General features: G+C 46.9%; 1 protein-coding gene across 1 annotated transcript in view; it reads left to right on the top strand.

Annotated features, from left to right (window-relative positions):
- The first annotated feature begins 3553 nt into the window (after positions 1-3553).
- The window catches only part of LOC124020931 (ras-related protein Rap-1b-like), a 117621-nt gene continuing 94252 nt past the window's right edge, over positions 3554-26922 (top strand). The window contains exon 1 of the mRNA XM_046336242.1: positions 3554-3679. The gene's annotated coding sequence lies outside the window, so the exon portion shown is untranslated. The remainder of the gene's footprint in view (positions 3680-26922) is intronic.

Below are 26922 nucleotides of genomic sequence, written 5' to 3'. Positions count from 1 at the left end.
CATCTACTCTGTACTCTAGTATCCATCTACTCTACTATAGTATCCATCTACTCTGTACTCTAGTATCTATCTACTCTGTACTCTAGTATCTATCTACTCTGTACTCTAGTATCCACCATCTACTCAGTACTCTAGTATCTAGTATCTATCTACTCTACTCTAGTATCCATCTACTCTGTACTCTAGTATCCATCTACTCTACTATAGTATCCATCTACTCTGTACTCTAGTATCTATCTACTCTGTACTCTAGTATCTATCTACTCTGTACTCTAGTATCCATCTACTCTGTACTCTAGTATCTATCTACTCTGTACTCTAGTATCCACCTACTCTACTACAGTATCCATCTACTCTGTACTCTAGTATCTATCTACTCTGTACTCTAGTATCTATCTACTCTGTACTATAGTATCCATCTACTCTACTACAGTATCCATCTACTCTGTACTCTAGTATCTATCTACTCTGTACTATAGTATCCACCTACTCTACTCTAGTATCCATCTACTCTGTACTCTAGTATCTATCTACTCTGTACTCTAGTATCTATCTACTCTGTACTCTAGTATCTATCTACTCTGTACTCTAGTATCCATCTGTACTCTGTACTCTAGTATCTATCTACCTCTGTCTGTGACTCCTAGTAGGCTCGATCTACTCTGTACTCTAGTATCTATCTGCTCTGTACTCTGTATTGTGACTTGGTGCCTGGACAGTCACAGAGCTCACATCTACCCTGTACTGTATTGTGACTTGGTGTCCTGGACAGTCACAGAGCTCACATCTACTCTGTACTGTATTGTGACTTGGTGTCCTGGACAGTCACAGAGCTCACATCTACTCTGTACTCTATTGTGACTTGGTGTCCTGGACAGTGACAGAGCTCACATCTACTCTGTACTGTATTGTGACTTGGTGTCCTGGACAGTCACAGGGCTCACATCTACTCTGTACAGTATTGTGACTTGGTGTCCTGGACAGTCACAGAGCTCACATCTACCCTGTACTGTATTGTGACTTGGTGCCCTGGACAGTCACAGAGCTCACATCTACCCTGTGACTGTCCTGGACAGTCACAGAGCTCATCTACCCTGTACTGTATTGTGTGTCCTGGACAGTCACAGAGCTCACATCTACTCTGTACTGTATTGTGACTTGGTGTCCTGGACAGTCACAGAGCTCACATCTACCTGTACTGTATTGTGACTTGGTGTCCTGGACAGTCACAGAGCTCACATCTACTCTGTACTGTATGACTTGGTGTCCTGGACAGTGACTTGGTGTCCTGGACAGTCACAGAGCTCACATCTACTCTGTACTGTATTGTGACTTGGTGTCCTGGACAGTCACAGAGCTCACATCTACCCTGTACTGTATTGTGACTTGGTGTCCTGGACAGTCACAGAGCTCACATCTACTCTGTACTGTATTGTGACTTGGTGTCCTGGACAGTCACATAGCTCACATCTACTCTGTACTGTATTGTGACTTGGTGTCCTGGACAGTCACAGAGCTCACAGAAACCCAGAAACCCCCAGACAATATGACCAGGGTCACAATGATGTTGACTTTGAAGGTAACAAACATGATCGTGTGGATGTTATATGCTTCTACTCTGTAGCTGTTCATTGGTCCTTTTTGTATGATGAGTAATCATCAGGTGGATGTTATACGGAATGAATAGACAGCTGTTAATTGGTCCTATAATGATCATGACCATAATCCTAGCATTGGCAGTCACTGCCCTTTAAAGCTGAGGAAGGACGATCATTTTTTATTTTTTTATTTTACAGCCTATTGGATGACTGTCATTCATATTCCATTCACCCAGCTCAATGTAACATCGATAGGTTTAGGCTTCAACGTGACACTCAGATTTTCCCTATACCCGTCATACAACCTAGCCTATGAATGACAGTTTACATGGTAGGTGCACAGATCAAGAGAAATTTGTGACAGACAGTGACACATTCAATACCGCCTTGCACACTCCTGTCTGCATCTAGCTGATCGAGGGTGTAATCATTTTTCTAACAGTTGCAAACGAGAGTTTCTATTGGACAAATTCAGTTATGTTTATCCCAGTTTCGTTCTGTTTTAAGAACGTTTTCAACCGAATCGGCTGAATAAATACACCCCTGATCACAAGAAAAACTGTTCACTTTCATAGCAGCCACGTACAAACAGCATGATCACTTTGATCGTTGTAGCTATGATTCCTTCTCGCATCAATGCGCTCTCCTCCTCTCACCTTTTCCCTTCACTTGGGGACTTCAGTGCACAACATTCAGCTGTCTGTGAGCAGGCGAAAAAACCTTTCCAAGCCAAACCTTCATATCATAACCGCTACCCGCTACACACAGCCTACATCGTTGTCACCATTAATTTTAGCTAACGTCATAGTCAACATAGCTACTAGAACTAACTCGATGGTAAACCCGCTACAATCGTGCAGTACAGTGTACCGTCAGCAAGCAGTTTAGCAGTTACACCGGCAGTAGCAATAAATTAACAAAACCAAAAGCTTAATTTGACTTGGAAGTGTTCCAGTGTCGGATTGTCATAGCCAGCTAGCTAACATAGCATCCCTCTGTTATAGCCAGCTAGCTAACATAGCATCCCTCTGTTATAGCCTCCTAGATCCTGTGTAGCTCACATAGCATCCCTCTGTTTGAGCAGGGTGTTTGAGTAGGCTAAACTATTAAGCTGAATTCGCTATCTAAGTGAAAGTCAAAGTGAAAGAAAATACAACGCAATATAGCTAGCTTCAACTGAGGCGGCAGGGTAGCCTAGTGGTTAGAGCGTTGGACTAGTAACTGGAAGGTTGCAAGTTCAACTCCCCAAGCTGACAAGGTACAAATCTGTTGTTCTGCCCCTGAACAGGTAGTTAACCCACTGGCTGTCATTGAAAATAAGAATTTGTTCTTAACTAGCCTAGTTAAATAAAGCTTTAAAAAATTAAATAACTGGAAGTTGTCATAATTATAATTTACTGTGTCAATGGAAGGGGGTTGAGAACCATGAGCCTCCCAGGTCCTGTGTAGCTCAGTTGGTCGAGCATTGTGCTTGTAAAGCCAGGGTTATGGGTTTGATTACAACGGGTGACCAGTATGAACATGTATGTACTCACTACTGTAAGTCGCTCTGCGTAAGAGTGACTGTTAAAATGTAAAAATATAGGCTTTGTATTGAAGTCAATGTACCCAGATGGAAGGGTGGAAGCTAGCTGTCGTCTTGTGCTCTCCTACAGAGTGCTGTTGAGGCTAATTTAACTAATTTAATCAATTATTTGGTGAAGTGAATATATTTATAGTTTTATCTAAAAAATATATACCTTTTGTTTATTTGTCACTATTTAAATGTTTTATGAAATTCCCTGAGGAGGATGGTCCTCCTTTGAGGAACCTCCACTAAATGCTGGGGGTCGGCTTCCTGTAGTGCATTGTATAATAAAGCGTATTGTTTTGTCAGTCAGATATTATTGGTGTGAAATAATGTATTGCGAAATGTCTACACTAGGCTATGTTACAGCTACTGCAATAGCTGAGCACAGTCGAGCGGTGCTCGTCTCAAAACGAGGCTGCAACGTCATGAGGAAACGCAAAACCTCGCCCAGAGAGAAGCGACAGACCGAGCGACGAGAGGCGCTAACAGATTGGAGCTCCGGAGGATAACTGTAAGTACCTTATCTACACACATTTCTATTGGCTGAGATTTTGTTACTATCTGTGCCATGTTTGCGGCGTTTTCGGCCGCTCGGGATAATGCGAAATAGTGGCACATGATGCCATGGTTTTTCCAGACAGAATGATCCATTATTGCAAATGAAAACGGGAGACCGGTTTCTGGGGATGCACAACACACGGTTTGCGGAAGCGCAGGTCATATGCCTAGAATATGGCGGAGCAGAGAGTGAAACAATACAACTCATAATGTTGTCAGACAATTGTATTTATTTTATTTTTTTTTTGTCATGCATAATGCAGAGTTTGTATCCAGCGACTGTTCTCGGTCGCGCGGTTGATAACAAAAAAGGAACAGCGTTTTGACCGATATCCTTCCCGTGACGGGGTTGAAGTTACAACGGAAATGGAAAAGTTATTCGATTGTCTAGAATTACACGTTCTTTGGGACACTGGGTCCTTATCGATTATCATAACAGGAAGCCTGGAATTATTCAAGCGGTTATCAAATTTGATAACATTTGTAATCTATTTCGTATTAGTTTTGTACCGTTTTTATGCTGTGAAAGCTGCAGTTAGTTCTATATGCGTGAGATACGGGCCCCGCCTAGTTCACGAGTGAATCTGTCGATGGGGAGGGACACAACTGGGTGGTGGTTTCATCTTAGTTGAACGGAACCGAAAAGACACGGAATTGTCATATTAGCTTATACTCTTCACGATTATGAAACGTGTGGACTATAGGCCAAGATCGACAGCATGTTAGATCCATATTTGATAGTCATTTTAATAGTGAGATTTTCTTCAATCATACATTCGAAAATATTTAAGATTTCTACTCTGTGACTGCAATCAAATCAACGTGTATTTTGTCGTGTACACAGATTTGGAGTTGCAACGAAATCCTAGCTCCAACAGTTCTGTAATACCTAGTAATACAAAACAATACACACATAATCCACAAAGTGAAAACACAACGAACACTTGTAAAAGTAACTAACTGTTGTCTCTTATGTGAATGCATTTTGTCCTCACAGTTATAGATTATAATAAAACACTTCCTGAGTTACAACACAGTTTGAACTACTCTGAACAACTATCAGTCATTCTGCTGTTGGTAAGAGGATGTGAAACCACAGTCAGGGATGTGAAACCAAGAGGGAGGGAGAGAGGGAGGGAGGGAGAAAGGGAGGAGGGAGGGGGAGGGAAAGAAGGGAGGGAGGGAGAAAGAGGGAGGGAGGGAGAAAGAGAGGGAGGGAGGGAGAAAGAAAGAGGGAGGGAGGGAGAAAGGAGGGAGGGAGAAAGAAAGAGAGGGAGGGAGAGGGAGAAAGGGAGGGAGGGAGGGAGGGAGAGGGGAGGGGAGGGAGGGAGGGGAGAAAGAAAGAGGGAGGGAGGGAGGGAGAAAGAGAGAAAGAAAGAGGGAGGGAGGGAGGGAGGGAGAAAGAGAGAAAGAGGGAGGGAGGGAGGGAGGGAGAAAGAGAGAGAAAGAAAGAGGGAGGGAGGGAGGGAGGGAGAAAGAGAGAAAGAGGGAGGGAGGGAGGGAGGGAGGAGAAAGAAAGAGAAGGGAGGGAGGGAAGAAAGAAAGAAAGAGGGAGGGAGGGAGGGAGGGAGAAAGAGAGAAAGAAAGAGGGAGGGAGGAGGAAAGAAAGAAAGAAAGAAAGAGAGGGAGGAGGGAGGGAGGGAGAAAGAAAGAAAGAGAGTGGGAGGAGAAAAGAAAGAGGGAGAGAGAGGGGGAGGGAGGGAGAAAGAAGGGAGGGAGGGAGGGAGAAAGAAGAAAGAGAGAGGGAGGGAGGGAGGGAGGGAGAGGGAGGGAGGGAGGGAGAAAGAGAGAGAGAAAGAAAGAAAGAAAGAGGGAGGGAGTGGGGGAGGGAGAAAGAAAGAGAGGGAGGGGGAGGGAGGAGGGAGGGAGGAGAGAGAGAGAAAGAAAAGAGGGAGGGAGGGAGGGAGGGAGAAAGAAAGAAAGAAGAGAGTGGGAGGGAGAGGGAGGGAGGGAGGGAGGGAGGGAGAAAGAAAGGGAGGGAGAGAGAAAGAAAGAGGGAGGGGAGGGAGGGAGGGAGGGAGAGGGAGAGAGAGAAAGAAGGGAGGGAGGGAGGGAGGGAGGGAGGGAGGGAGAAAGAAAGAAAGAAAGAGGGAGAGAAAGAAAGAGGGAGGGAGGGAGGGAGAAAGAAAGAAAGAAAGAGGGAGGGAGGGAGGGAGGGAGGGAGGAGAAAGAAAGAAAGAAAGAGGGAGGGAGAAAGAGGGAGGGAGGGAGAAAGAAAGAGAGAGGAAAGAGGAGGGAGAAAAGAGAGGGAGGGAGGGAGGGAGGGGGGAGGGAGGGAGAAAGAAAGGGAGGGAGGGAGGGAGGGGGGAGGGATGGAGAAAGAAAGGGAGGGAGAGGGAGGGAGGGAGGGAGAACTATAGGACTTTATAAAGAGCTTGTTTGTTGAATGTGTTTTATTTAGTTCTGACCGTTTTATGACCTCTACTCAGCTGTACCTTCTCTCTACTGTTCACTACTGTCTGTATGCAGGGCAAATGGTCAATGTTTTAAATGGACTATTATGTTTTTCAGTTAGTTTATGACAGTTGTGTGTGTGTGTTGTGTGTGTGTGTGTGTGTGTGTGTGTGTGTGTGTGTGTGTGTGTGTGTGTGTGTGTGTGTGTGTGTGTGTGTGTGTGTGTGTGTGTGTGTGTGTGTGTGTGTACTAACAGTGTAATGGTTTTTAACAGTTGAATAATGTTATCACTAAGGCTTAATATTAGAAAGACCACTGTGGTGATGATCATGTTGCTATAAGGCGTCCAGAGAATATCTCTTAACCAATGGGAACGTTTCCTAGTTTCCACCAGTTTCCTGTATGTATCAGACCAGGGACAAGGCAGTAGTTTCCTGTATGTGACAGACCAGGGACAAGGCAGTAGTTTCCTGTATGTATCAGACCAGGGACAAGGCAGTAGTTTCCTGTATGTGTCAGACCAGGGACTGTGACAGACCAGGGACAAGGCAGTAGTTTCCTGTATGTGTCAGACCAGGGACAAGGCAGTAGTTTCCTGTATGTGACAGACCAGGGACAAGGCAGTAGTTTCCTGTATGTGACATACCAGGGACAAGGCAGTAGTTTCCTGTACGTGTCAGACCAGGGACAAGGCAGTAGTTTGTGTGATGTGTGTTGTCATGTGTTGCTGCCATGCTGTGTTGCTGCCATGCTGTGTTGCTGCCATGCTGTGTTGTCATGTGTTGCTGCCATGCTGTGTTGTCATGTGTTGCTGCCATGTTGTGTTGTCATGTGTTGCTGCCATGCTGTGTTATCATGTGTTGCTGCCATGCTGTTGTTGTCTTAGGCCTGTCTTTTTGTAGTGTTGCTACCATGCTGTGTTGTCTTAGGCCTGTCTTTATTTAGTGCTGTGTTGTAGTGTTGTATCCCTTGTCGTGATGTGTGTCATGTTGTAGTGTTGTATCCCTTGTCGTGATGTGTGTCATGTTGCTGTGTTGTGTCTCTTGTCGTGATGTGTGTTTATGTGTTGCTGTGTTGTTTCTCTTGTCGTGATGTGTGTTTATGTGTTGCTGTGTTGTATCCCTTGTTGTGATGTGTGTTTATGTGTTGCTGTGTTGTATCCCTTGTTGTGATGTGTGTTTATGTGTTGTGTTGTATCTCTTGTTGTGATGTGTGTTTATGTGTTGCTGTGTTGTATCTCTTGTCGTGATGTGTGTTTATGTGTTGCTGTGTTGTTTCTCTTGTCGTGATGTGTGTTTATGTGTTGCTGTGTTGTATTTCTTGTCATGTTGCTGTGTTGTTTCTCTTGTCGTGATGTGTGTTTATGTGTTGCTGTGTTGTTTCTCTTGTCGTGATGTGTGTTTATGTGTTGCTGTGTTGTGTCTCTTGTCGTGATGTGTGTTTATGTGTTGCTGTGTTGTATCTCTTGTCGTGATGTGTGTTTATGTGTTGTAGTGTTGTACCTCTTGTCGTGATGTGTGTCATGTTGCTGTGTTGTTTCTCTTGTCGTGATGTGTGTTTATGTGTTGCTGTGTTGTGTCTCTTGTCGTGATGTGTGTTTATGTGTTGCTGTGTTGTATCTCTTGTCGTGATGTGTGTTTATGTGTTGTAGTGTTGTATCTCTTGTCGTGATGTGTGTCATGTTGCTGTGTTGTTTCTCTTGTCGTGATGTGTGTTTGTGTGTTGTGTTGTATCCCTTGTCGTGATGTGTGTTTATGTGTTGCTGTGTTGTATCTCTTGTCGTGATGTGTGTCATGTTGCTGTGTTGTTTCTCTTGTCGTGATGTGTGTTTGTGTGTTGTGTTGTATCTCTTGTCGTGATGTGTGTTTATGTGTTGCTGTGTTGTATCCCTTGTCGTGATGTGTGTTTATGTGTTGCTGTGTTGTATCCCTTGTCGTGATGTGTGTTTATGTGTTGCTGTGTTGTATCCCTTGTTGTGATGTGTGTCATGTCCTATATTTATAGTGTTGGTCCCCGTCCCCACAGAAGTCCTTTTTGTCTTTTGGGAAGCCGTCATTGTAAATATGAATTTGTTCTTTAACTGACTTGCCTAGTTAAAATAAAGGTTCAATTAAAATACAAATGTACATATTACCTCCAATTACCTTGACTAACCTGTACCCCCCCACATTGACTCGGTACCGGTACACCCATATATATATCATTTACATTTAACATTTAAGTCATTTATCAGACGCTCTTATCCAGAGCGACTTACAAATTGGTGCATTCACCTTATAGCTTCGTTATTGTTATTTTATTGTGTTCGTTTATTTAGTGAATCTTTTCTTCACTTTATTTTATTAGAACTGCATTGTGGGTTATTTCACGGTAAGGTCTACCTACACCTGTTGTATTTGGCACATGGGATTAATAAAATGTGATTTGATAACCTCACCTAACACCAAGAGTCATTACATTAACTGCTTTTCAGTCTGATCCTCCTCGCTGACTTTGTTAGTCCAGAGATGTCCGTTAGCCTAAGGACTCTTGACATCTCGTCTACTTCTCAAATGACACCCTATTCCCTATGTAGTGCACTACTTTTAACTTGGGCCCTATGCGGTAGTCCACTACTTTAGACCAGTGCCCTATGGGGGAATAGGGTGCCATTTGGAACGTAGACTAGTGTCGGTTGTCTCCTGTCTGATTGTGCTAAGCAGCGTATTGGCAGCTGAATGTTTGCAGTGAGGTGTATTAGCGTATTAGGATGTCGCAGAGCACACAGTCAGTCAGCCAGCCAGGCAGTCAGCCAGCCAGTCAGTCAGCCAGGCAGCCAGCCAACCAGTCAATCAGCCACTCAGCCAACCAGTCAGTCAGCCAGCCAGTCAGCCCGCTCAGCCAGTCAGTCAGTCAGTCAGCCAGCCAGTCAGCCAGTCAGCCAGTCAGCCAGCTAGCCAGTCAGCCAGTGTTGGAAAGGAAGGAGTCCTGGGGGAGTATAGCCTTTATGCAGAGCAGCATGGTGCTAGGCTGGCTGTCAGATAGAGCAAATGACTGCCTGTCTGACTTATTGTCTGACTGAACTGACTGACTGACTGCCTTATTGACTGCTGGTGATAAATGACACCTCCCATAGAGACGTCTGGACTGGTCCCTGAGGACAGAGAGAACCATAGACACAGAATGACTTCCTTCTATGGGTACACTCAATATGGCCGCCGGTCCACCTATCACAGGCCCATTGACTTGAATGGGATTCCCCCCCATTCTAGTTATTCTATTTTTATGGAGAGACCCCAATAGCAGACTACTCCGCTGGCTCACCTAAGGCTCTATCTCTCAAATCAACTTTCCTTTCAATCCTTGCGTCCTATTTCCTTGCGTCCTATTTCCTCACCTCCTTCCCATTAGAGAGGAAGGTTCAAATCTCAAATCAACTTCCCTTCAATCCTTGCATCCTATTTCCTTGTATCCTATTTCCTTGTGTCCTATTTCCTATTTCCTTGTGTCCTATTTCCTATTTCCTTGTGTCTTATTTCCTAGTTCCTTGCATCCTATTTCCTATTTCCTTGTGTCATATTTCCTATTTCCTTGCATCCTATTTCCTATTTCCTTGTGTCCTATTTCCTTGTGTCCTATTTCATATTTCCTCACGTCCTATTTCCTCGCCTCCTTCCCATTAGAGAGGTAGTGGGGTTGAGAACAGTGGTGGTCAGTGCCGTTTTAAGACGAGGGAGGATTATTACTATTTTTCTATGAGCAGGGCCTTATTTCTATTACAGCATATTGGATGACAGTCCTATTCCATTCACCCAGTTCAATGCAACATCCCATAGGTTTTTAGTCTACCACACGATAGTCTCATTTTCCCTGTACCCATCATGAGGTTGCTACAACCTACAGTGGTTCAATTATTTGGTGACGTGAATATATTTAGTATAGTTTTATCTAAAAGGATAACTTTTTTAGTTTCACTATTTAAAAAATATATATATGAAATTCACTGAGGAGGAAGGTCTCCACTGGTTGAGAAGGAGATGACGAGAGAGGATGTGAGGAGTCACAGATGCAGGAATGGTTCTCTCTCTCAACCAGGGACCATAGGACACTAACGGCTTCCCTCCTGATATCGATGCAAGGCCATGTCCAGGAATGGTTCTCTCAACCAGGGACCCAGGTTGAGATGGACTCTAGCTAGGGGCGGGGGCTGTGACATGACCAGGAATGGTTCTCTCTCTCAACCAGGGACCCAGGTTGAGATGGACTCTAGCTAGGGGCGGGGGCTGTGACATGACCAGGAATGGTTCTCTCTCTCAACCAGGGACCCAGGATGAGATGGACTCTAGCTAGGGGCGGGGGCTGTGACATGACCAGGAATGGTTCTCTCTCTCAACCAGGGACCCAGGTTGAGATGGACTCTAGCTAGGGGCGGGGGCTGTGACATGGCCAGGAATGGTTCTCTCTCTCAACCAGGGACCCAGGATGAGATGGACTCTAGCTAGGGGCGGGGGCTGTGACATGGCCAGGAATGGTTCTCTCTCTCAACCAGGGACCCAGGTTGAGATGGACTCTAGCTAGGGGCGGGGGCTGTGACATGACAAGGAATGCTTCTCTCTCTCAACCAGGGACCCAGGATGAGATGGACTCTAACTAGGGGCGGGGGCTGTGGCATGACCATTGACGATGCAGCCTGACTGTACGGCTGTTGGTATATCCTCCTGGTCATTTCTGGGAAGTGGTGTCCTCCTCCCTCCACTACCACCGGTTAGCCCACTTTTCCTTTCGGCCAAAGGGCCTTGTTAAACATGGCGGCCCTCTGACGTTTCCCCTTCTTCCTCTGCCTGCCCGACCTCTCCGCATCCATGGAACCAGAGCTGCTCCCCAGGGTGGCTACATGCTGCTATGCTTACAGCTAGCTAGTGATTGGCATTGTGTTTCAGGCTAGCAGTTAACATCTAGCTAGTAAATGACATTGTGCTCCTGTGTGGCTAAATGCTAGCAGTTAACATCTAGCTAGTAAATGACATTGTGCTCCTGGGTTGCTAAATGCTAGCAGTTAACATCTAGCTAGTAAATGACATTGTGCTCCTGTGTGGCTAAATGCTAGCAGTTAACATCTAGCTAGTAAATTACATTGTACTCCTGGGTGGCTAATTGCTAGCAGTTAACATCTAGCTAGTAAATGACATTGTGCTCCTGGGTGGCTAAATGCTAGCAGTTAACATCTAGCTAGTAAATGACAATGTGCTCCTGGGTGGCTAAAGGCTAGCAGTTAACATCTAGCTAGTAAATTACATTGTGCTCCTGGGTGGCTAAAGGCTAGCAGTTAACATCTAGCTAGTACATTTACATTACATTTAAGTCATTTAGCAGACGCTCTTATCCAGAGCGACTTACAATGACATTGTGCTCCTGGGTGGCTAAATGCTAGCAGTTAACATCTAGCTAGTGAATTACATTGTGCTCCTGGGTGGCTAAATGCTAGCAGCTATCTTAGCTTGTGAATAAAATTATGCTGCTATACATTTTCTAACCAACCTTTTAATGGCAATAGTTTCCTCCTGAGGCTGTCAAGATGGCATAAACATCTGACGGGCAGAGGGGGGCTTGTGAGGAAAGATGCCAGGTTGTGATGTTATAGCTAATGCAGTCTGTTGTAGCCTGGCCTGTCTCTTCCTAGTATCTCAGTACAATCTGTCTGTCAGCAGTCTGTTGTAGCCTGGCCTGTCTCTTCCTAGTATCTCAGTACAATCTGTCTGTCAGCAGTCTGTTGTAGCCAGGCCTACCTAGGCCTTGTATCTCAGTCTGTCAGCAGCCTGTTGTAGCCAGGCCTACCTAGGCCTTGTATCTCAGTACAGTCTGTCAGCAGCCTGTTGTAGCCAGGCCTACCTAGGCCTTGTATCTCAGTCTGTCAGCAGCCTGTTGTAGCCAGGCCTACCTAGGCCTTGTATCTCAGTCTGTCAGCAGCCTGTTGTAGCCAGGCCTACCTAGGCCTTGTATCTCAGTCTGTCAGCAGCCTGTTGTAGCCAGGCCTACCTAGGCCTTGTATCTCAGTCTGTCAGCAGCCTGTTGTAGCCAGGCCTACCTAGGCCTTGTATCTCAGTCTGTCAGCAGCCTGTTGTAGCCAGGCCTACCTAGGCCTTGTATCTCAGTACAGTCTGTCAGCACCCTGCCTACCAGGCCTTGTATCTCAGTCTGTCAGCAGCCTGTTGTAGCCAGGCCTACCTAGGCCTTGTATCTCAGTCTGTCAGCAGCCTGTTGTAGCCAGGCCTACCTAGGCCTTGTATCTCAGTCTGTCAGCAGCCTGTTGTAGCCAGGCCTACCTAGGCCTTGTATCTCAGTCTGTCAGCAGTCTGTTGTAGCCAGGCCTACCTAGGCCTTGTATCTCAGTCTGTCAGCAGCCTGTTGTAGCCAGGCCTACCTAGGCCTTGTATCTCAGTACAGTCTGTCAGCAGTCTGTTGTAGCCAGGCCTACCTAGGCCTTGTATCTCAGTCTGTCAGCAGCCTGTTGTAGCCAGGCCTACCTAGGCCTTGTATCTCAGTCTGTCAGCAGCCTGTTGTAGCCAGGCCTACCTAGGCCTTGTATCTCTACAGTCTGTCAGCAGCCTGTTGTAGCCAGGCCTACCTAGGCCTTGTATCTCAGTCTGTCAGCAGCCTGTTGTAGCCAGGCCTACCTAGGCCTTGTATCTCAGTACAGTCTGTCAGCAGTCTGTTGTAGCCAGGCCTACCTAGGCCTTGTATCTCAGTCTGTCAGCAGCCTGTTGTAGCCAGGCCTACCTAGGCCTTGTATCTCAGTCTGTCAGCAGCCTGTTGTAGCCAGGCCTACCAGGCCTTGTATCTCAGTCTGTCAGCAGCCTGTTGTAGCCAGGCCTACCTAGGCCTTGTATCTCAGTACAGTCTGTCAGCACCCTGTTGTAGCCAGGCCTACCTAGGCCTTGTATCTCAGTCTGTCAGCAGCCTGTTGTAGCCAGGCCTACCTAGGCCTTGTATCTCAGTACAGTCTGTCAGCAGTCTGTTGTAGCCAGGCCTACCTAGGCCTTGTATCTCAGTCTGTCAGCAGCCTGTTGTAGCCAGGCCTACCTAGGCCTTGTATCTCAGTCTGTCAGCAGCCTGTTGTAGCCAGGCCTACCTAGGCCTTGTATCTCTCAGTCTGTCAGCAGCCTGTTGTAGCCAGGCCTACCTAGGCCTTGTATCTCAGTCTGTCAGCAGCCTGTTGTAGCCAGGCCTACCTAGGCCTTGTATCTCAGTACAGTCTGTCAGCAGTCTGTTGTAGCCAGGCCTACCTAGGCCTTGTATCTCAGTCTGTCAGCAGCCTGTTGTAGCCAGGCCTACCTAGGCCTTGTATCTCAGTCTGTCAGCAGCCTGTTGTAGCCAGGCCTACCTAGGCCTTGTATCTCAGTCTGTCAGCAGCCTGTTGTAGCCAGGCCTACCTAGGCCTTGTATCTCAGTACAGTCTGTCAGCACCCTGTTGTAGCCAGGCCTACCTAGGCCTTGTATCTCAGTCTGTCAGCAGCCTGTTGTAGCCAGGCCTACCTAGGCCTTGTATCTGTCTGTCAGCAGCCTGTTGTAGCCAGGCCTACCTAGGCCTTGTATCTCAGTCTGTCAGCAGCCTGTTGTAGCCAGGCCTACCTAGGCCTTGTATCTCAGTCTGTCAGCAGCCTGTTGTAGCCAGGCCTACCTAGGCCTTGTATCTCAGTCTGTCAGCAGCCTGTTGTAGCCAGGCCTACCTAGGCCTTGTATCTCAGTCTGTCAGCAGCCTGTTGTAGCCAGGCCTACCTAGGCCTTGTATCTCAGTCTGTCAGCAGCCTGTTGTAGCCAGGCCTACCTAGGCCTTGTATCTCAGTCTGTCAGCAGCCTGTTGTAGCCAGGCCTACCTAGGCCTTGTATCTCAGTCTGTCAGCAGCCTGTTGTAGCCAGGCCTACCTAGGCCTTGTATCTCAGTCTGTCAGCAGCCTGTTGTAGCCAGGCCTACCTAGGCCTTGTATCTCAGTACAGTCTGTCAGCAGCCTGTTGTAGCCAGGCCTACCTAGGCCTTGTATCTCAGTCTGTCAGCAGCCTGTTGTAGCCAGGCCTACCTAGGCCTTGTATCTCAGTACAGTCTGTCAGCAGTCTGTTGTAGCCAGGCCTACCTAGGCCTTGTATCTCAGTCTGTCAGCAGCCTGTTGTAGCCAGGCCTACCTAGGCCTTGTATCTCAGTCTGTCAGCAGCCTGTTGTAGCCAGGCCTACCTAGGCCTTGTATCTCAGTCTGTCAGCAGCCTGTTGTAGCCAGGCCTACCTAGGCCTTGTATCTCAGTACAGTCTGTCAGCACCCTGTTGTAGCCAGGCCTACCTAGGCCTTGTATCTCAGTCTGTCAGCAGCCTGTTGTAGCCAGGCCTACCTAGGCCTTGTATCTGTCTGTCAGCAGCCTGTTGTAGCCAGGCCTACCTAGGCCTTGTATCTCAGTCTGTCAGCAGCCTGTTGTAGCCAGGCCTACCTAGGCCTTGTATCTCAGTCTGTCAGCAGCCTGTTGTAGCCAGGCCTACCTAGGCCTTGTATCTCAGTCTGTCAGCAGCCTGTTGTAGCCAGGCCTACCTAGGCCTTGTATCTCAGTCTGTCAGCAGCCTGTTGTAGCCAGGCCTACCTAGGCCTTGTATCTCAGTCTGTCAGCAGCCTGTTGTAGCCAGGCCTACCTAGGCCTTGTATCTCAGTCTGTCAGCAGCCTGTTGTAGCCAGGCCTACCTAGGCCTTGTATCTCAGTCTGTCAGCAGCCTGTTGTAGCCAGGCCTACCTAGGCCTTGTATCTCTCAGTCTGTCAGCAGCCTGTTGTAGCCAGGCCTACCTAGGCCTTGTATCTCAGTACAGTCTGTCAGCAGCCTGTTGTAGCCAGGCCTACCTAGGCCTTGTATCTCAGTCTGTCAGCAGCCTGTTGCCAGCCAGGCCTACCTAGGCCTTGTATCTCAGTACAGTCTGTCAGCAGTCTGTTGTAGCCAGGCCTACCTAGGCCTTGTATCTCAGTCTGTCAGCAGCCTGTTGTAGCCAGGCCTACCTAGGCCTTGTATCTCAGTCTGTCAGCAGCCTGTTGTAGCCAGGCCTACCTAGGCCTTGTATCTCAGTCTGTCAGCAGCCTGTTGTAGCCAGGCCTACCTAGGCCTTGTATCTCAGTACAGTCTGTCAGCACCCTGTTGTAGCCAGGCCTACCTAGGCCTTGTATCTCAGTCTGTCAGCAGCCTGTTGTAGCCAGGCCTACCAGGCCTTGTATCTGTCTGTCAGCAGCCTGTTGTAGCCAGGCCTACCTAGGCCTTGTATCTCAGTCTGTCAGCAGCCTGTTGTAGCCAGGCCTACCTAGGCCTTGTATCTCAGTCTGTCAGCAGCCTGTTGTAGCCAGGCCTACCAGCCTGTCTTGTAGCCAGGCCTACCTAGGCCTTGTATCTCAGTCTGTCAGCAGCCTGTTGTAGCCAGGCCTACCTAGGCCTTGTATCTCAGTCTGTCAGCAGCCTGTTGTAGCCAGGCCTACCTAGGCCTTGTATCTCAGTCTGTCAGCAGCCTGTTGTAGCCAGGCCTACCTAGGCCTTGTATCTCAGTCTGTCAGCAGCCTGTTGTAGCCAGGCCTACCTAGGCCTTGTATCTCAGTCTGTCAGCAGCCTGTTGTAGCCAGGCCTACCTAGGCCTTGTATCTCAGTCTGTCAGCAGCCTGTTGTAGCCAGGCCTACCTAGGCCTTGTATCTCAGTCTGTCAGCAGCCTGTTGTAGCCAGGCCTACCTAGGCCTTGTATCTCAGTCTGTCAGCAGCCTGTTGTAGCCAGGCCTACCTAGGCCTTGTATCTCAGTCTGTCAGCAGCCAGCCAGGCCTAGGCCTTGTATCTCAGTCTGTCAGCAGCCTGTTGTAGCCAGGCCTACCTAGGCCTTGTATCTCAGTCTGTCAGCAGCCTGTTGTAGCCAGGCCTACCTAGGCCTTGTATCTCAGTCTGTCAGCAGCCTGTTGTAGCCAGGCCTACCTAGGCCTTGTATCTCAGTACAGTCTGTCAGCAGTCTGTTGTAGCCAGGCCTACCTAGGCCTTGTATCTCAGTCTGTCAGCAGCCTGTTGTAGCCAGGCCTACCTAGGCCTTGTATCTCAGTCTGTCAGCAGCCTGTTGTAGCCAGGCCTACCTAGGCCTTGTATCTCAGTCTGTCAGCAGCCTGTTGTAGCCAGGCCTACCTAGGCCTTGTATCTCACAGTCTGTCAGCACCCTGTTGTAGCCAGGCCTACCTAGGCCTTGTATCTCAGTCTGTCAGCAGCCTGTTGTAGCCAGGCCTACCTAGGCCTTGTATCTCAGTCTGTCAGCAGCCTGTTGTAGCCAGGCCTACCTAGGCCTTGTATCTCAGTCTGTCAGCAGCCTGTTGTAGCCAGGCCTACCTAGGCCTTGTATCTCAGTACAGTCTGTCAGCACCCTGTTGTAGCCAGGCCTACCTAGGCCTTGTATCTCAGTCTGTCAGCAGCCTGTTGTAGCCAGGCCTACCTAGACCTTGTATCTCAGTACAGTCTGTCAGCAGTCTGTTGTAGCCAGGCCTACCTAGGCCTTGTATCTCAGTCTGTCAGCAGCCTGTTGTAGCCAGGCCTACCTAGGCCTTGTATCTCAGTCTGTCAGCAGCCTGTTGTAGCCAGGCCTACCTAGGCCTTGTATCTCAGTCTGTCAGCAGCCTGTTGTAGCCAGGCCTACCTAGGCCTTGTATCTCAGTACAGTCTGTCAGCACCCTGTTGTAGCCAGGCCTACCTAGGCCTTGTATCTCAGTCTGTCAGCAGCCTGTTGTAGCCAGGCCTACCTAGGCCTTGTATCTGTCTGTCAGCAGCCTGTTGTAGCCAGGCCTACCTAGGCCTTGTATCTGTCTGTCAGCAGCCAGCCAACCTAGGCCTTGTATCTCAGTACAGTCTGTCAGCACCCTGTTGTAGCCAGGCCTACCTAGGCCTTGTATCTCAGTCTGTCAGCAGCCTGTTGTAGCCAGGCCTACCTAGGCCTTGTATCTGTCTGTCAGCAGCCTGTTGTAGCCAGGCCTACCTAGGCCTTGTATCTCAGTCTGTCAGCAGCCTGTTGTAGCCAGGCCTACCTAATCTCAGTCTGTCAGCAGCCTGTTGTAGCCAGGCCTAAGGCCTTGTATCTCAGTCTGTCAGCAGCCTGTTGTAGCCAGGCCTAAGGCCTTGTATCTCAGTCTGTCAGCAAGCCAGGCCTACCTAGGCCTTGTAAGTCTGTCAGCAGCCTGTTGTAGCCAGGCCTACCTAGGCCTTGTATCTCAGTCTGTCAGCAGCCTGTTGTAACCTAGGCCTTGTATCTCAGTCTGTCAGCAGCCTGTTGTAGCCAGGCCTACCTAGGCCTTGTATCTCAGTCTGTCAGCAGCCTGTTGTAGCCAGGCCTAAGGCCTTGTATCTCAGTCTGTCAGCAGCCTGTTGTAGCCAGGCCTAAAGGCCTTGTATCTCAGTCTGTCAGCACCCTGTTGTAGCCAGGCCTAAGGCCTTGTATCTCAGTCTGTCAGCAGCCTGTTGTAGCCAGGCCTACCTAGGCCTTGTATCTCAGTCTGTCAGCAGCCTGTTGTAGCCAGGCCTACCTAGGCCTTGTATCTCAGTCTGTCAGCAGCCTGTTGTAGCCAGGCCTACCTAGGCCTTGTATCTCAGTCTGTCAGCAGCCCAAGTCTCTGAGCTGCTCTGTTGTTCGTCATTGTTCTCAGTCAGTGGTGTGAGACGTGTCCGATGAGCTCAGGTTGTCCGCTATTCACGTCTCTCTCTTTTTGTTAGCTTTTTATTATTTATTCATTTGTAAAAATGTCTATAAACATAATTCCACTTTGACATTATGGGGTATTGTGTGTGTGTGTAGACCACTGACACAAAATCTCAAAATTAAATCCATTTTAATTTCAGGCAGTAACACAACAAAGTATGACAGAAATCAAGGGTTGTGAATACTTTATGAAGGCACTGTAAGATCTATAACTTAAGTCCTCTATAACCCCTTAATAAGGCCTTTATAACCCCTTAATAAGGCCTGTTTAACCCCTTAATAAGGCCTTTATAACCCCTTAATAAGGCCTTTATAACCCCTTAATAAGGCCTGTATAACCCCTTAATAAGGCCTGTTTAACCCCTTAATAAGGCCTGTTTAACCCCTTAATAAGGCCTGTTTAACCCCTTAATAAGGCCTGTTTAACCCCTTAATAAGGCCTGTTTAACCCCTTAATAAGGCCTGTTTAACCCCTTAATAAGGCCTGTTTAACCCCGTAATAAGGCCTGTTTAACCCCGTAATAAGGCCTGTATAACCCCGTAATAAGGCCTGTATAACCCCGTAATAAGGCCTGTATAACCCCGTAATAAGGCCTGTATAATCCCTTAAGGCCTTTATAATCCCTTCATAAGGTCTGTTTAACCCCTTCATAAGGTCTGTTTAACCCCTTCATAAGGTCTGTTTAACCCCTTAATAAGGCCTTTATAACATTTACATTTAAGTCATTTAGCAGACGCTCTTATCCAGAGCGACTTACAAATTGGTGCATTCACCTTATGACATCCCTTTAGGTAAAGTGACAAGCCTTTTTACCTCAATCGTTTAACACATTTAACACAATAATTACATTCCTGTCTCTTCTATGGCTCTTTCTCAATAATGTGTGTCCCTACCAGCTGTGTGTCACAAGGTTACTGTCTTCTCCCGGGCATTACAGCGTTACTGTTATTGTTTAAGCTGAGGAATTTATTGCAGAATACAGAGGTGACCTGTAGAGTCTTGGAGGGTCCAGGGTGTGTAGGGTGTCTGGAGGGTCCAGGGTGTCTGGAGGGTCCAGGGTGTGTAGGGTGTCTGGAGGGTCCAGGGTGTGTAGGGTGTCTGGAGGGTCCAGGGTGTGTAGAGTCATGTCTGCATGGAGGACTAGAACAGTGTTGGTGGTAGTTGGTTGGCATCTCTGTGTTGTATTGTACAGGCTGTTGCCGGGGTTAATGTTGCCGGGGTTAATGTTGCCGGGGTTACTGTTGCCGGGGTTACTGTTGCCGGGGTTAATGCGGCCAGGGTGAATATAACACAAACAATTGGAGTACTTGTGTCGGACTCTGAGAGGGATGTTTCTCTAATTGAGGCAGGATGTGGACCACTGTAGTTGAAGATTGAAGAGATCCTGAGTTATGTAACTGTCAGCCTTATCAGAGGTGTGTGTGTGTGTGTGTGTGTGTGTGTGTGTGTGTGTGTGTGTGTGTGTGTGTGTGTGTGTGTGTGTGTGTGGGGGGTATATTTTAACACACCAGGCATGACACATTGATCAAACCTTGACCTTTTACAGTATAATTTAATGAGCCTTTATTTCACACTGAGCAGAGAGGGAGCTAGAAGGATCAAGGTCACTCCGATAGAAGTGGTGAACAGGTGGCGGTCCACTGCCTTCATCTTGATCCAAACTTCTCTTTCAACATCACAACACAGTTCTCTGCTCTTCAGCTATTACATCACAGCACAGTTCTCTGCTCTTCAGCTATTACATCACAATACAGTTCTCTGCTCTTCAGCTATTACATCACAACACAGTTCTCTGCTCTTCAGCTATTACATCACAACACAGTTCTCTGCTCTTCAGCTATTACATCACAACACAGTTCTCTGCTCTTCAGCTATTACATCACAACACAGTTCTCTGCTCTTCAGCTATTACATCACATCTCAACACAGTTCTCTGCTCTTCAACTATTACATCACAACACAGTTCTCTGCTCTTCAACTATTACATCACTACACAGTTCTCTGCTCTTCAACTATTACATCACAGTTCTCTGCTCTTCAACTATTACATCACAGTTCTCTGCTCTTCAACTATTACATCACTACACAGTTCTCTGCTCTTCAACTATTACATCACAGTTCTCTGCTCTTCAACTATTACATCACAACACAGTTCTCTGCTCTTCAACTATTACATCACAACTCAGTTCTCTGCTCTTCAACTATTACATCACAGTTCTCTGCTCTTCAACTATTACATCACAACACAGTTCTCTGCTCTTCAACTATTACATCACAATACAGTTCTCTGCTCTTCAGCTATTACATCACAACACAGTTCTCTGCTCTTCAACTATTACATCACTACACAGTTCTCTGCTCTTCAACTATTACATCACAGTTCTCTGCTCTTCAGCTATTACATCACAACACAGTTCTCTGCTCTTCAGCTATTACATCACAACACAGTTCTCTGCTCTTCAGCTATTACATCACAATATAGTTCTCTGCTCTTCAACTATTACATCACAATACAGTTCTCTGCTCTTCAACTATTACATCACAACACAGTTCTCTGCTCTTCAACTATTACATCACAACACAGTTCTCTGCTCTTCAACTATTACATCACAGTTCTCTGCTCTTCAACTATTACATCACAACTCAGTTCTCTGCTCTTCAGCTATTACATCACAACACAGTTCTCTGCTCTTCAACTATTACATTACATCACAACACAGTTCTCTGCTCTTCAACTATTACATCACAACACAGTTCTCTGCTCTTCAACTATTACATCACAATACAGTTCTCTGCTCTTCAGCTATTACATCACAGCACAGTTCTCTGCTCTTCAACTATTACATCACAACACAGTTCTCTGCTCTTCAACTATTACATCACTACACAGTTCTCTGCTCTTCAGCTATTACATCACAACACAGTTCTCTGCTCTTCAGCTATTACATCACAACACAGTTCTCTGCTCTTCAACTATTACATCACAGTTCTCTGCTCTTCAACTATTACATCACAATACAGTTCTCTGCTCTTCAACTATTACATCACAACACAGTTCTCTGCTCTTCAACTATTACATCACAACACAGTTCTCTGCTCTTCAACTATTACATCACAGTTCTCTGCTCTTCAACTATTACATCACAACTCAGTTCTCTGCTCTTCAGCTATTACATCACAACACAGTTCTCTGCTCTTCAACTATTACATTACATCACAACACAGTTCTCTGCTCTTCAACTATTACATCACAACACAGTTCTCTGCTCTTCAACTATTACATCACAATACAGTTCTCTGCTCTTCAGCTATTACATCACAGCACAGTTCTCTGCTCTTCAACTATTACATCACAACACAGTTCTCTGCTCTTCAACTATTACATCACTACACAGTTCTCTGCTCTTCAGCTATTACATCACAACACAGTTCTCTGCTCTTCAGCTATTACATCACAACACAGTTCTCTGCTCTTCAGCTATTACATCACAACACAGTTCTCTGCTCTTCAGCTATTACATCACAACACAGTTCTCTGCTCTTCAGCTATTACATCACAACATAGTTCTCTGCTCTTCAACTATTACATCACAATACAGTTCTCTGCTCTTCAACTATTACATCACAACTCAGTTCTCTGCTCTTCAACTATTACATCACAATACAGTTCTCTGCTCTTCAACTATTACATCACAACTCAGTTCTCTGCTCTTCAACTATTACATCACAACACAGTTCTCTGCTCTTCAACTATTACATCACAACACAGTTCTCTGCTCTTCAACTATTACATCACAACACAGTTCTCTGCTCTTCAACTATTACATCACAACACAGTTCTCTGCTCTTCAACTATTACATCACAACACAGTTCTCTGCTCTTCAACTATTACATCACAACACAGTTCTCTGCTCTTCAACTATTACATCACAACACAGTTCTCTGCTCTTCAACTATTACATCACATCACAACACAGTTCTCTGCTCTTCAACTATTACATCACATCACAACACAGTTCTCTGCTCTTCAACTATTACATCACATCACAACACAGTTCTCTGCTCTTCAACTATTACATCACATCACAACACAGTTCTCTGCTCTTCAACTATTACATCACATCACAACACAGTTCTCTGCTCTTCAACTATTACATCACATCACAAAACAGTTCTCTGCTCTTCAACTATTACATCACAACACAGTTCTCTGCTCTTCAGCTATTACATCACAATACAGTTCTCTGCTCTTCAGCTATTACATCACAACACAGTTCTCTGCTCTTCAACTATTACATCACAACACAGTTCTCTGCTCTTCAACTATTACATCACCGCTGTTGGTTGCTAATCCTGGTAACTATGAAGTGGGATTTGGTTTAAAAACATGATGATGGTTTAGACTGGTAAATGGTTATCACCTATAAACATGATGATGGTTTAGACTGGTAAATGGTGAGCACCTATAAACATGATGCTGGTTTAGACTGGTAAATGGTTATCACCTATAAACATGATGATGGTTTAGACTGGTAAATGGTGATCACCTATAAACATGATGCTGGTTTAGACTGGTAAATGGTGAGCACCTATAAACATGATGATGGTTTAGACTGGTAAATGGTGATCACCTATAAACATGATGCTGGTTTAGACTGGTAAATGGTGATCACCTATAAACATGATGCTGGTTTAGACTGGTAAATGGTGAGCACCTATAAACATGATGCTGGTTTAGACTGGTAAATGGTGAGCAGCTATAAACATGATGCTGGTTTAGACTGGTAAATGGTGAGCACCTATAAACATGATGCTGGTTTAGACTGGTAAATGGTGAGCACCTATAAACATGATGCTGGTTTAGACTGGTAAATGGTGAGCACCTATAAACATGATGATGGTTTAGACTGGTAAATGGTGAGCACCTATAAACATGATGCTGGTTTAGACTGGTAAATGGTGATCACCTATAAACATGATGATGGTTTAGACTGGTAAATGGTGAGCACCTATAAACATGATGCTGGTTTAGACTGGTAAATGGTGAGCACCTATAAACATGATGCTGGTTTAGACTGGTAAATGCAGTGTGTCTTCTCCGATATGGTCATTTCAGCCGATCATACTTCTCTAGTGCCTCTGGCTATTTCTACCCAGCAGCAGCGCTTGAGATCAGAGACTGATTGGAAAAGGGAGAGTGTTTAGCATTTAAATAACTCCCCTGTGTGTGTGTGTGTGTGTGTGTGTGTGTGTGTGTGTGTGTGTGTGTGTGTGTGTGTGTGTGTGTGTGTGTGTGTGTGTGTGTGTGTGTGTGTGTGTGTGTGTGTGTGTGTGTGTGTGTGTGTGTGTGTGTGTGTGTGTGTGTGTGTGTGTGTGAGAGAGACATGGACCCTGGTCAATAGAAAGAGTGGTTGTGTGTTTTTTTTAAGGCCCACCTACAAAAGGCTTCATTCACGTCATTCAGATAATCAGTCCTGAGAGGAACCTCTCAAACCTCCATACCAACGACCCACAATGCATCGGTGTCTGTATGGTTGTCTGTGTGAATAGATAGGAGGGGGGGGGGATCAGATACAGGTGAATCAGAACAGAAGAGAGGCTGGAATAGAGCAACACAAGGCTGGGTCCCAAACATCAGCCCTATTCCCTACAGTCCCTACCCAATGGACCCTGCTCAAAAGGAGTGCACTAAACAGGGAATAGGGTGCCATTTTCATGCAGGAGAGGGGTTCAAGTGGTGATGTTATCGTAGGACAGCGAGGCAGCGATTTGAAACCTCAGCCCCAACATGTCAATTCACAGGAAATTGGAACGGCAAAGTGCTTCGGTGCCTGAATTTTTATGAAGCATCTCGATAGGAGTGCTGATCTAGGATACATTTTACGTATAGGTGGTCCCATGAATCAATCCCACTACCCTGGAGTTACCAGCACCATGCTATACCAACTGATCAATCCCACTACCCTGGAGTTACCAGCACCATGCTATACCAACTGATCAATCCCACTACCCTGGCATTACCAGCACCATGCTATACCAACTGATCAATCCCACTACCTTGGCATTACCAGCACCATCCTGTACCAACTGATCAATCCCACTACCTTGGCATTACCAGCACCATGCTGTACCAACTGATCAATCCCACCACCCTGGAGTTACCAGCACCATGCTATACCAACTGATCAATCCCACTACCCTGGCATTACCAGCACCATGCTATACCAACTGATCAATCCCACTACCTTGGCATTACCAGCACCATCCTGTACCAACTGATCAATCCCACTACCTTGGCATTACCAGCACCATGCTGTACCAACTGATCAATCCCACTACCCTGGAGTTACCAGCACCATGCTATACCAACTGATCAATCCCACTACCCTGGCATTACCAGCACCATGCTATACCAACTGATCAATCACACTACCTTGGCATTACCAGCACCATCCTGTACCAACTGATCAATCCCACTACCTTGGCATTACCAGCACCATGCTGTACCAACTGATCAATCCCACTACCCTGGAGTTAACAGCACCATGCTATACCAACTGATCAATCCCACTACCCTGGCATTACCAGCACCATGCTATACCAACTGATCAATCCCACTACCTTGGCATTACCAGCACCATCCTGTACCAACTGATCAATCCCACTACCTTGGCATTACCAGCACCATGCTGTACCAACTGATCAATCCCACTACCCTGGAGTTACCAGCACCATGCTGTACCAACTGATCAATCCCACTACCCTGGCATTACCAGCACCATGCTGTACCAACTGATCAATCCCACTACCCTGGAGTTACCAGCACCATGCTGTACCAACTGATCAATCCCACTACCCTGGCATTACCAGCACCATGCTGTACCAACTGATCAATCCCACTACCCTGGAGTTACCAGCACCATGCTATACCAACTGATCAATCCCACTACCCTGGCATTACCAGCACCATGCTGTACCAACTGATCAATCCCACTACCCTGGAGTTACCAGCACCATGCTGTACCAACTGATCAATCCCACTACCCTGGCATTACCAGCACCATGCTGTACCAACTGATCAATCCAACTACCCTGGCATTACCAGCACCATGCTGTACCAACTGATCAATCCCACTACCTTGGCATTACCAGCACCATGCTATACCAACTGATCAATCCCACTACCTTGGCATTACCAGCACCATGCTATACCAACTGATCAATCCCACTACCTTGGCATTACCAGCACCATGCTGTACCAACTGATCAATCCCACTACCCTGGAGTTACCAGCACCATGCTGTACCAACTGATCAATCCCACTACCCTGGCATTACCAGCACCATGCTGTACCAACTGATCAATCCCACTACCCTGGCATTACCAGCACCATGCTGTACCAACTGATCAATCCCACTACCTTGGCATTACCAGCACCATGCTGTACCAACTGAGCTACAAAGGACTGCATTGGTCTCAATAGAAGTTCGGTGCAACAGTCGTTGTTTCTCACGTATATCTAAATCTAGGCTAAAGGCTCTTAGATGGGAGAGGCGTGTAGACGGGGGAGGCGTGTAGACGGGGGAGGCGTGTAGACGGGGGGGCGTGTAGACGGGGGAGGCGTGTAGACGGGGAGGCGTGTAGAAGGAGAGGCGTGTAGAAGGAGAGGCGTGTAGACGGGGAGGCGTGTAGACGGGGAGGCGTGTAGACAGGGGAGACGTGTAGACGTGGGAGGCGTGTAGAAGGAGAGGCGTGTAGAAGGAGAGGCGTGTAGAAGGAGAAGCGTGTAGACGGGGGAGGCGTGTAGACGGGGGAGGCGTGTAGAAGAGAGGCGTGTAGAAGGGAGGCGTGTAGAAGGAGAGGCGTGTAGACGGGGAGGCGTGTAGACGGGGAGGCGTGTAGAAGGGGGCGTGTAGAAGGGGAGCGTGTAGACGGGGGGCGTGTAGACGGGGAGGCATGTAGATTGGTGATACATTTGCCTCAGCAGTCCTATGGTTTTATGAAGCAGCACATTTGCCTCAGCAGTCCTATGGTTTTATGAAGCAGCTAATTCACTCAAGCCCTTTGTACTTCTAGCTCATAAACTAACTCTGAGAAAAATATATATGTTTATCCTGAAGACTAGAGAGATTGTAGAAACTCCTCCTGTCTTAATTCAGCCCCATCCATCTCCTCCCCTCCTTCCCTAATTTCCTCCGTCCTTCCTTCCTTCCTTCCTTCCTTCCTTCCTTCCTTCCTTCCTTCCTTCCTTCCTTCCTTCCTTCCTTCCTTCTCTTCCTCCCTCCTTCTCTTCCTCCCTCCTTCTCTTCCTCCCTCCTTCCTTCTCTCCCTCCTTCCTTCCTTCTCTCCCTCCTTCCTTCCATCGCATCTCTCCCTCCTTCCTTCCTTCTCTTCCTCCCTTCCTTCCTTCTCTTCCTCCCTTCCTTCCTTCCTTCCTTCCTTCCTTCCTTCCTTCTCTCCCTCCTTCCATCCCATCCCTCCTTCCTTCTCTTCTCTTCTCTCCCTCCTTCCTTCTCCCTCCTTCCTTCTCTCCCTCCTTCCTTCCTTCTCTCCCTCCTTCCTTCTCTTCTCTCCTTCCTTCTCCCTCCCTTCCTTCCTTCCTTCTCTCCCTTCCTTCCTTCCTTCCTTCCTTCTCTCCCTCCTTCCTTCCTTCCTTCCTTCCTTCCTTCTTCCATCCCTCCTTCCTTCCTTCCCCCCAAAATGTTTGGACACAATAGTCCAATGACACGTCACAACGTCTTAGATCATGTACAGTGATAAATAGATGACAAGGTGATTTGCAAGGTACATTTCATAGACCTTTTCACCAATGAAAACATGCCGACCATAACCGCTGTGACGTCATGATAACGTCAAGTCATTTTGTAATGTGAGATATGAGGAGAGGCAGGGATGGATTGATCAGGGGATGTTGGGGACCACTTGGGCACCGGAGCTTGAGGTACGTGCATTTTACACCTCTTAAAACTTAGGCTGTTTCTAAAAACAAAAGTAAATCAAGTCCCCATTAGCTAGCTAAATAGCTACTGTAATGAATTACTAGATGCAGCTATGTTGACTACAGAAACTGTGGCTAGCTAGTTAGCTACT

The sequence above is a fragment of the Oncorhynchus gorbuscha genome, unplaced genomic scaffold (genome assembly GCF_021184085.1).
Source record: "Oncorhynchus gorbuscha isolate QuinsamMale2020 ecotype Even-year unplaced genomic scaffold, OgorEven_v1.0 Un_scaffold_994, whole genome shotgun sequence".
Taxonomy (NCBI): domain Eukaryota; kingdom Metazoa; phylum Chordata; class Actinopteri; order Salmoniformes; family Salmonidae; genus Oncorhynchus; species Oncorhynchus gorbuscha.
The sequence above is the reverse complement of the archived record's forward strand: the minus strand, read 5'-3'. Positions and strand labels throughout refer to the sequence as shown.